The following is an 11,295-nucleotide window of genomic DNA, read 5'->3' on the forward strand; positions in this document are numbered from 1 at the left end:
GAACTGCCCTGACTCCCTAACCCATTCCTGTCCCTGGGCAACCACTGATCTGTTCTCTATCTCCAAGGGTTTATCATTTCCAGAGAGTTATGTAAATAAATTCATACAGTATGTAATCTTTTGAGGTTGACTTTTTTCACTGAGTATAATGTCCTTAAGGGCCAATGCATGGTTATTACAAGCTTCAATAGGTCAATATTTTTACTGTTGAATAGTATTCCGCCAGATACACCAGTTTGTTCAGCCATTTACCAAGAGAAGGACATATGGGTTATTTCCTGTATTTTTATAAATAGTATACATGCGACATTCATAATATATATACTAACAGTATATTTAAACAGTGTGTATAATAAAGATGATAAGAACATTTATGTATAGGTTTTTGTGTGAACATAAGTTCTTATTTCTCTGGGATAAATGCCCAAGAGTATAATCACTGTGTCCTATGTTAGTGCATGTTTAGTTGTGTAAAAAACTGCCAAACTATTTTCTAGAGCGCTATATCACTTTACATTCTCATAATACTTTATTTTTAAAGAACCATCTGTGATGGTTAGATTAGTAGAATCTGTTCATGGTTAATCTACAGCTTTTTCTAAAACTTTTCATTGTTTAAAAAATGAAATACTTGGAGTTCCCATTGTGGCTCAGCAGGTTCAGAACCTGACTAGTATCCATGAGGATGCGGGTTTGATCCCTGGCCTCGCTCAGTGGGTTAAGGATCCAGCATTGCTGTAAGCTGCAATGAAGGTGTAGGCTGAAGATATGGCTTGGATCTGGCAGTGCTGTGGCTCTGGCTGTGGCCAGGAGCTGCAGCTCCAATTTGATCCCTAGCCTGGGAACTTCCATATGCTGTAGGTATAGCCCTAAAAAATAAAACATAAAAATAAAAAAAATTTTAAAAAAGGATTATTTTATTGTTTCAAGGCTTATTTTAAACTCAGGTGTTAAGGCAAATACAAAGATCTGGATCAGGAACAAGTAGTTTTTCTTTCTGTCACACCTGAGTAAGGTGCTCTCTTTTCTCTTTCTAGGTGCATCAGGTTCTACCAGCCCCCTGAGGCCACAAACATTTCCATATTTCTCAAGACTGTGTCACACATGATGGGAAAAATGTGGGCTGCACTTTCCCTTTCAGTAGGTCTTGGCTCTGGTCCAACTTATGCTTCAGCAACCTAAGAGGGTGCCACTGCTCCCAAGTTTCAGCCAAGAATGCCAACCAGCCAGTGTGGAGGAGAACTCAAATTTTCCAGAAAATTCTTCTGCAGTTAGGCCAATTCAGTAAAATTTGTTAACTGAAATGTATTTTTTTCATTGTTAACTAAAGTATTATTTGTATAATGAATTTTCATATTAGGTCTGGTTTAGACAAATTCATTTTTTTCACACAGGAAAATATGGATTTTAAGTAGCCCTTTCTACTTTAACGGAAAAATAAAAAAAGGTAGATGAGCTACTTTAACACTGTGCCTGGCACCCAACTACTTCAATAAGTGTTTTCTTCATCCTTCTTAATGGACTACTTATTCCACACACAAGGAGTCCTAATCAGTCATCCAATTTCTTTACAACTTTAACAAGCACATATGTGTATGTGTGTGTGTCTGCAGGGAAAGGGGTGTCCTCAACTTGCCATTTTTGGTCTGCTTACTCTAAGACCTATTAGAGAAGAGTAAATAATGGGGGTATCCAGGAAAGATTCAAGCCACAGTATAGACAAGGCTCTCATGACTGAGTAGTAAATGGGGTGTCCTAAAGGTAATCAGAGCAGCCCTGTACCAGAGCAGCAGCCGGGGTAACAAGTGATACAATGAATGAAGGTGATTCAGTATTAATCTCTCATAAGAAGAAGAGCTGCATTTGCTTATGGAATTCTAGCCTCAAATCTGAAATGGTCTTGGAAAAAAAGATGGTTAGTCTCTAGGCTATAAGCACTGGGGCTAAGTGGCAGGGTGGTCTTGAGAAGGTGGAGAAATGAAAAGAGGGATGGGCCTGACTATCATCTAAGACAATATGGCCATTTAAAAATAGTTTCTCAAGAAGAACAAAGTTGGAGGACCTCACCTACCAGATACTAAGTCTTGGTTTAAAACCTATGCAGCCATGTGATAACAAAGATGCCAGTGGGGTATGGTGGGGAAAGAAAAGTCTTTTCAACAAATAGTCCTAGATCAATTGGGAGAAAAGTCTTCGATTCTACCTAATACCTTAATCAAAAGTCAGCTTCATACAGATGGTAGTTGTGAAAGAAAACAAAAGTGAAAGAAAACAATCAACCTTCTAGAAGATAACTCAGATTATTTTCATGACTTTAGTGAAGGCAAGATGTTTTAAATAAGAAACAAAGCAGTAATCACAAAAGAAAAACTGATAAATTGGACTTAAGATTAAAAAAATTTCTGTTCATCAAAAGAACAATATTAAAAGAGTGAAAAGGCAAGCCACTGCCTGGGAGAAGATACTTACAATACAAGTAACTATTGGAGAACTCACATTCAGAACATGCAAAAAATTCCCACAAATCAATGTGAGACAACTTAAAAGAAAAATGGCCAAAATATTTAAATAAAAGAGTTATTTCACAAAGAAGGATATGCCAATACACATATGAAAAGTCATCAGGGAAATGCACATTAAAATTGTAACAAGACACGACTATACATCTACCAGAATGGCTAAAATCAGAACAATTTAAACCATAGCCACTGATGGTATAGACGTGGATCAACTGAGATGATCACACGTTGATGATGCGAATGTAAACTACTATACTTACCTAGAGATCTGTTTGGTAGTTATCCACTAAAACTATACCAGATTTCTACTACACAAAAGTGAGTATACATATGCACTAAAAGACATGTACATGACTGTTCATGACAATTTTATTCTTAACTGAAAATAACGCAAAAGTCCATCAACAGGAGAATGGTTAAAAGAAACCATGATATAAACATACATAGCACTGAAATGAATTACTACATGCAACAACATGGATGACTATCACAAACATAACATGTAAAAGAAAGAAGATAAATACACACAAAATACACACTGTATGATTCCATTTCTATGAAGTTCAAAACAGGCAAAACTAATCTGTGGTGGTAATTCAGAATAGTAATTATTTACAGGGGGTAAAGTATTGACTGGAAGGGGGCATAAAAGAGCCTGCTGGATGCTAATTGAGACAAGATTATCTCTTGATTTGGGTAACAGTTACATGGGTACATACTTCTGTAAAAATTCGTCTCATTGTATACTTAAGATTTACATGCTTTGCTCTGTGCATGCTATACATCAAAATGTGTTTCTCAGAAAATCAACATACTTAACAGGAGCTATGTTACAAGTGAATGAATATATGACCATACTTATAACTATACCATCCTATTAAAAATTTTTTGCTTATTTATACCTTACCTTATTCTTGAATCTTTTTTTTTTTGTCTTTTTAGGCCCGCATCTGTGGAATATGCTAGTTCCCAGGCCAGGGGTCAGATCGGAGCTGTAGCTGCTGGCCTGTGCCACAGCCACAGCAAAGCACGACCTGAGCTACGTCTGTGACCTACACCACAGCTCATGGCAAAGCTGGATCCTTAACCCACCGAGCAAGGCTAGGGGTCAAATTCGTGTCTTCATTGATACTAATTGGATTCGTTACCACTGAGCCACGACGGGAACTCCCTATTCTGGGACTTAGGGCTATATAAGTATGTCTCAAGAGGTAGTATGATATGGGAAAAAGATCTTGGATCTGGAGTCAGATCCTAGGTTCAGACAAGATCAGGTGCTTTCAGGGTGGTATGGCCATAGACAGAGCCTAGGTTCAGATTCCAGTTTCCCCGTTTACTATGTGAGTGAGTTTGCCTCCTTCAGTTTCCTATCTATAAAAAGGGTCTAGCAGTCCCTACCTTTCAGTGCTGTTGTAAGGATTATAGGTAACAGACCTTCAGTATCTAGCACATTCTGTGCACTCAGTAAGTTATTAACTATCATTGCATTTGAACTTTCACCAAGTCTGTGGCTCAAATCATAACCTACCTTTAACTAAATCTAAGCCAAAGTTTGCTTAGTTGGCACAAACATTTATATGACTCTGCATATACTTTTAAAAGGTCATTGAAAGAATAAAAGTCATTTAAGAAAACTATTACCGGGAGTTCCTGTCATGGCTCAGCAGCTTAAGAACCTGACTAGTATCCATGAGGATGCAGGTTCAATCCCTGGCCTTGCTCAGTGGGTTAAGGATCCAGTGCTGCTGTGGGGTGTGGTGTAGGTCACAGACATGGCTTGGACCCCGTGTTGCTGTGGCTGTGGCACAGGCCAGCAGCTGCAGCTCTGATTCGATTCAACCCCTAGCCTGGGGACTTCCATATGCTGCAGGTGCAGCCCTAAAAAGCAAAAAAAGAAAACTATTACTAACCACATTAAAGATATATGAAGTTGACTTTATTTCTAATTTCTATAACTAATCCCTAGGGAATATGAAACAATGCCCAAGGTTGAAGCACTGAGACCATAGGAGACCAGTACTGGGAGTTCCCGTTGTGGTGCAGCAGAAATGAATCCAACTAGGAACCATGAGGTTGCAGATTTGATCCCTGGCCTTGCTCAGTGGGTTAAGGATCCGGCATTGCCGTGAGCTGTGGAATAGGTCGCAGACGAGGCTCAGATCCTGAGTTGCTGTGGCTGTGGGTTAGGCCAGCAGCTACAGCTCTGATTAGACCCCTAGCCTGGGAACCTCCATATGCCGCAGGAGAGGCCCTAGAAAAGGCAAAAAGACCAAAAAAAAAAAAAAAGGAAAAAAAAAAAAGACAGACCAGTGCCAGTCCACTAAAAGATGGAGGTTTTGAAGCAGAATAGGAGAATGCAACCTAGAAGTTCTTAGCAGCACTGTGAAGTACACTGGCTGTAGATACTTTCAAGTTGGAGGAAAGACTACAAGAAGAAAAGCTAAGAAGATGCCTGGTTGGGACAGAAAGGATTCTACACATTCCTCTAAGAGAGAGTTATTAATCCTTGACCAACCCTCTCACTCCATCACACATACAAAGTGTTAACTACTCCAAGGATCCTTAGGCTCACATTTAATGGTAGTGGTGGGGTCTCTAAGAGGCCCTCTAGGGATCTCCCAGAATCAAACATTGAGAGTTCCTTCCAGACAAGCTAAAAACTCACCAGAGAGAAATTCCCATATTTTACAGGACACCAGCCCAGCTGCATCAATGTGTACATCAACTTTCAAGTCCAGATAGTACTTCTAAATGACAAAATTCAGTTATACCAAGGACCCTTCACTTCAAACTTATTTTTATAAGGACTGGGATGGAGGTAGAGAGTGGTGGTAAAGGATAAAAGCAGGGACATGAGTGGTAAGAAAAGGAAAAAGACAAAAACCTGTATCTGAAGTTATGCTACTGACTTAAACAGTACAAACCACACTAGAAAGGTTTATTTAATGGATCTCTCTCTCTCTCACACACACACACTCATTACCTTTTTACCACAATATGTTTGAGGTTTATACTTTATCATTTGTTAAATCATTTGGGTGGGTAAAAAAATTTTTTTTTAATTTGTGTTTTCTTTACAAAAATGAATGAAAATATTTTATAAGCAATTAACAACATCAATTTGCATCACAAATCTTGCCTGCTATTGTAGTTCAAATTATTGCAGTAACATCCTCATGGGAGCTTTAAGATACTATCAAAATGTACTGTCAATGAATCTGCCCAGCCTACCTTCCTGCTAAAGAATCACCTTGTCATAAAGAAACAAAAGGAAAAGCCCTTCTGAGCCATATGAAGATTTAAATTTTAGTTAACTTTTTATTTTCAAAAAGAGATGATGACTAGAGATGACTAGATCATGATGTCACAAAATTTTTCATGCCTCTAAAATTTAGAATCTACAAAAATGATGATTTTCTTTTCTCTTTTTGAGTGGTTTGTCCTTGGCATATTAACTCAATGGCGGCTAACACAACCAAGAGAGGCCCTACAAACAGAAGTTTAGTAAAGAATTGAGAAAGGTGGTGGTGGTTATTTTTAGAACTATCATCCTCCTTTCAACACAGGCTGCAAACTTTAAGTCTACTTAATCAAACTTCCACAATCCCAAAGATGATTATTTTTCAGAGATCTCATAATTCCTTAGAACCTGCCAATTTAAAAACCCAAGACATCATTAGTATCAACAATATCAACAGTATGCAGTATTATTTAAAATATCTGTTAAATAGCATAATCTATGTACTTTCATTATCTGCTTCCTTCAATAACAATATGAATATTCATCCAGTGCTTACTATATGTCAATACTATGTGAAAAGCACTCATAAATTGTCTCATTTAGTCCTCACACTATGGTATGATAGGAATTATCTTCATTTTACAGATGAAGAAATAAAGTCTTAAAGAGGTTGAATAACCACATGGTAGTGTAACTAGTAAGTGGTGAGTGAGTCACAAGCTAATAAAATATTTGAAAAATGTCTTATGGCAGAAATAATTGACAGCAAATATTAGAATTACAAGAATCTTCCTTAAAAGGTTTCTGGATTGTTCAGGAAAAGGTTTCTGAAACTTCCACAATAATTTAGAAGGAGAAAAAGATGCTTACAAGCTAAGATGAAGAAAGTAAAACCAACAAAAATGCCAAGAAGTGACTCTCGTTTCAATATTAATGTACATAGTGCTAAAAATGTGGTAAACAATTAAAATAAGCAGGAAAATATCTGTATGCCTAAGTTGATCACCCTCAAAAAGCCAGACTGCCCAAGTGACAACCCAATTATCTGTCTTCCCTGGTTTCAATGTAAGGATGAATCACAAAATTAGAAATGTCCTATACAAAAGGTAAATGACAATGTAAGCAGCAACACACACTCACTGTTCATCGAATGTTACTAAACAGCAATAAGAATTATCATTTTATAGAAGCTGGTTTTCAAAAATGCCTAAGAGCTTTTCTTTCACTGTATATTTTAAGCTTCTACACAAATTCATACCGTATTTTACCTGTATTTGTATGGTTTCACCGCAAAAACTAAATACGATAAATAAAAACATTAGAAACTGTTTTAGCTTTAACTTGCCATATCAACTGACTATATGTGAGTTTCCCAGCTATTTTTCCCCAAAAGTACTTCAACTTGAAATTGAATAAATGACACTAGACAATTGCTGATAACAAAGGCAGCAAAACAGAAGCAGCAATGAGGGCATATGCATTAGCCTTCAGAAAACCATTTTTACTCCTTAGTACCCTCTGCTCTTACACAGCTGCAGAATAAATTAGCCACTCTAAATTTTCCACTCTAATATCCCTGAAACTCTATGAAAATAGAATCTAAAAGCAGAAACTACTTCAATTTCATGCTCCTTCACTGAAATCTTGCTTACATCCACAAGTACTGACTACAGATAACCCCTGGACTTTCTGTTTTCTTTCTCAACTGCTTGCTCAGGGGGGCTCTTGTGAATTTCTCCATTACTCCACCGATGCTGTCTCATCAGCCTGTAAACGTTCAAGAATCTTCCATCCTCAAACAAATCAGAGCAAAACAAAACAAAACCCTCCCTTCTGTGCCCTTTTAGCTCTCCTCCTCCTCACCAGCAAGCTTCTCGAAAGGGCCCTGTCTATGCACTATCTCTTCTTCCTAACCTCCCACTCACTCCTCAGCCCAGCACAATCTGGCTTCCACCCTTCCATCTACTGAAACTGCTCTTGCTAGAGTTACTCTCCTTGAACTCAAAAGACTAGAAAGGTTGTGCAGGCACAGGCCTCTGTTGCTGACCACTGTATCCTCAGCAGCTGGCTCACAGTAAGAACTGAATAGACTACCTTTGTTCCTGTTGGGGCATTTGGTGCACTGACTTCTCTTGAGCTGCTTCCTCCTCCATGCCCCCGCTGGATTTCTTACAACCCTAGCTCTGGTCTCCTCGTGCTTCCCCAAATAAGTTAGGAAATATCTAAGTTCAATCAAGGCAAGGAAGTGTGATCTGAGAGAGACTGACCTGAAATATGACACAGGTGAAAGAAAATAAATCCAATCATCTGTGCTGCAACCTGTCTGAGGAAGGAGCATGTGGAGAGGGGCAGTACTTACATGCAGCTGGGGGGAAAAAAGCCAAAGGACATTTGTTCATGTATTTTTAACAGACCGGCTAACATAAATATCTGCCTCAATTTGAGGCAGTTTCTCAGCATATGTGGAGGTGTCAGCTGGTGTCACCAGAGTGTGACACTACTCTGGACAGCTAACTCATTTCCCTTGCTCTTGGTTCTCTGTTCCCAGAAACTTTCTTTACTACTTTAAGTAAATTTTCCCACAGATTTTGCAATCAGCTGTAAAGTTTTAAATTAGCATTCTGGTCAAGACTGCTGAGTTAAACCTCAAAAGCCCAAGGTATTCTGGGAAAAACAAACAAAAAAACCCCCCAAACCCTACTTTGTGGGCTTTCAAAACTACAGACACCATTTTAGTCTGTAACTAAAATATGTATACACCTTGTCAAACTCTTGGTAGTTGCCCTTTTCCTGACAGTGTTGCTCTCTCATAAATGCCTACCATGAGAACAATCCACTTTTTAGAGAAAAAAGCATCTAGCAAAAGTTATAAACCAAATGCAGTTAGAATTCAATTATTATCTGAGCTAATGAGAAAGCAAGCAAAAGTTATAAACCAAATGCCGTTAGAATTCAATTATTATCTGAACTAATGAGAAAGAAAGCAATGTCCTAGATAATCTGAAACCCACAAATTTGGCCTTAAAATATGACCTATGTAATAGCAGATTTACCTCACAAATTTTATCTTTCCCATGTACTATTAGTTTTACTTTAATTTGTTCCCTGACCACCCATCAATTGAGAAGATGACCTAGAGACATGTGAAGAAACAGAAGGAAACCAGACAATGAATCAGTTTTAAAAAGTCATAAATTATCCACAGACAATAGCATATAATGGCATTCTTGGGGTAAATTATCTTAAAACAAAAGGTCTGTATATCAGAAATCAAATGTAGACACATTCCAAAATAGTGCTCATGAGAGTTTGTGTGTGTGTTACATAAAAGTAATATCAGGAGTTCCCGTCGTAGCACAGTGGTTAACGAATCTGACTAGGAACCATGAGGTTGTGGGTTCCATCCCTGGCCTTGCTCAGTGGGTTAAGGATCCGGCGTTGCCATGAGCTGTGGTGTAGGTTGCAGACTCGGCTCGGATCCCGAGTTGCTGTGGCTTTGGTGTAGGCTGGTGGCTACGACTCCCATTAGACCCCTAGCCTGGGAACCTCCATATGCCTCGGGAGTGGCCCAAGAAATGGCTTTAAAAAGACAAAAAAAAAAAAAAAGTAATACCACAGGTGGATCTATCTGTACTGATAACTTCATGAAAACTATGGAAGGAATTCTCATGACAAACAGATTTCTAGCTGGTTGACCTTTCAATGGTGTTGTTGCTTGGTTTAAAGTTTTACCTTCTCCTGAGAGGTAGAAAGGCTAAGGGATAAAAAAGAAAAAAAAAAAAAAAGTTAACATTTACTATTTGCAATGTAGTATCACACCTTTGGTTAGAAATAATTTGAGTTGTAGCCTATCATATAAAGCACAATTTTTCAAAAATTTCCCCTCTGTAACTCACATAAAAAATATACATTAAAAAAACTTACCAAACGGTATTTACCCTTATTCTCTGTATACTCTTGATATTTTGAGTTCTATTTCAGTTTTTTCTTAGAAGTTGGTGATGACCCCCAAATTAATTTTACAAACCAGAAATAAGTCATAACCCAAAGTTAAAAAACCCCCCAAACCAAAAAAAAAAAGTCTGACAAAAAGAATACTAAAGAGTTAGAGGAAATGACCAAAATTAACATCTATTTCCTAACATTATGATAAGAGTATCATAATGTTAGAAAAAAAGCAGTGGGTCCTTCCATATAGATATTGTGAACAATGTCAGGAAATTAAACAAAATAAAAACAGCTGTGGAATTTGTCCATAGTTTTTAACCTTTAAATTATGTAAACAGAACAATTTAGGGCAATTTAAAACTTCTACAGTATTTCTACTCTGGGTATTTTTTCAGACAGTGACCCTTTTATGATCAGCTTTTCAAGAATAACTCATTTTAAAGTCTTGGAGCCAATGCTTAAAGTTTATATAAGATAAAAGAGTCAATCAAAATATTTCTGTGAACAAACTTAGCATAGAATTTTTGTTGGTAATGTCATGTCTACAACACAAAAACTGTTTACATGCATCAATTTTGTTCAAGGTTAATTCACCTCACAATAATACTATCATTCTCTTTCCTTCTGGATCCACTTCCTCTAAATCCAATTATTCCAGCATATAAGAAAAGGAAACAGAGTTTCTTTTAAAACAAAGAACTCTTCCTTGATCTGGTGCTTATAAGGACAAAATGCATTCTTAAATTACTATTACTATTCTTTTTAGGGCAGCACCCACAGCATATGGAAGTTCCCAGGCTAGGGGTTGAATGGGAGCAGCAGCCACCGGCCTACATCACAGCCACAGCAATAGCAACACCAGATCCGAGCTGCATCTGTGACGTACACCGCAGCTCACAGCAGCACCAGATCCTTAACCCACTGAGCAAGGCCAGGGATCAAACCCTGCATCCTCATGGATACTTGCGGGGTTCATTACTGCTGAGCCACAATGGTAACTCCTTAAATTATACTATTTGAATGAACTAAGTAATTTGCTAAAATGAAAGGATTCCCTTACTTTTTATACAATTTTGCATAAAAATAATAAGTAATAAATATTATTTAGTTTTCAAATTCATACAACTCCCAATCTAGGAAGCAAGCCACTTTAAAAATAAAAATAAAGGCACTATTGGTGGGAGTATATATTGGTTCACATGTTCCAGGCGATTTAGTAATATACCAAAATTTTTAATTCATATTCTTTTGACTAAGCAATTTCATTTGCGAGAATTTATCCTACAGATACATTAAGTATGTAAATATATTTCCACAAAATCTTATTTACTGCATTGTTTGTTTTTAAAGAAGCAACTGGAAACAAATATCTATCAATAAGGAATTAGGTAAATAGAAAGTACAGCCATTAAAAAAACATAAAGCTGTATTATTAACAGAGAAAGGTGTCTAAAGCATATTTTTAAGTGAAAAAGCGTTTCTAAATAGGCATTCTCTCCTGATTCTCCTCCTGTCTATCATATACTTTCTTTCTCTTCAACAGAGCTGCTTCTTCTGCTTGCCTCATAAAAGTCCATGTTCCCCAAG

At 37.4% G+C, this 11,295-nt stretch overlaps 1 protein-coding gene across 5 annotated transcripts in view; it reads right to left on the bottom strand.

Annotated features, from left to right (window-relative positions):
* AFTPH (aftiphilin) overlaps nt 1-11,295 on the bottom strand; it is a 69,625-nt gene that overhangs the window by 43,537 nt on the left and 14,793 nt on the right. The window lies entirely within an intron of this gene.

This window comes from Phacochoerus africanus, chromosome 5 (genome assembly GCF_016906955.1).
Source record: "Phacochoerus africanus isolate WHEZ1 chromosome 5, ROS_Pafr_v1, whole genome shotgun sequence".
NCBI classification, from domain to species: Eukaryota; Metazoa; Chordata; class Mammalia; order Artiodactyla; family Suidae; genus Phacochoerus; species Phacochoerus africanus.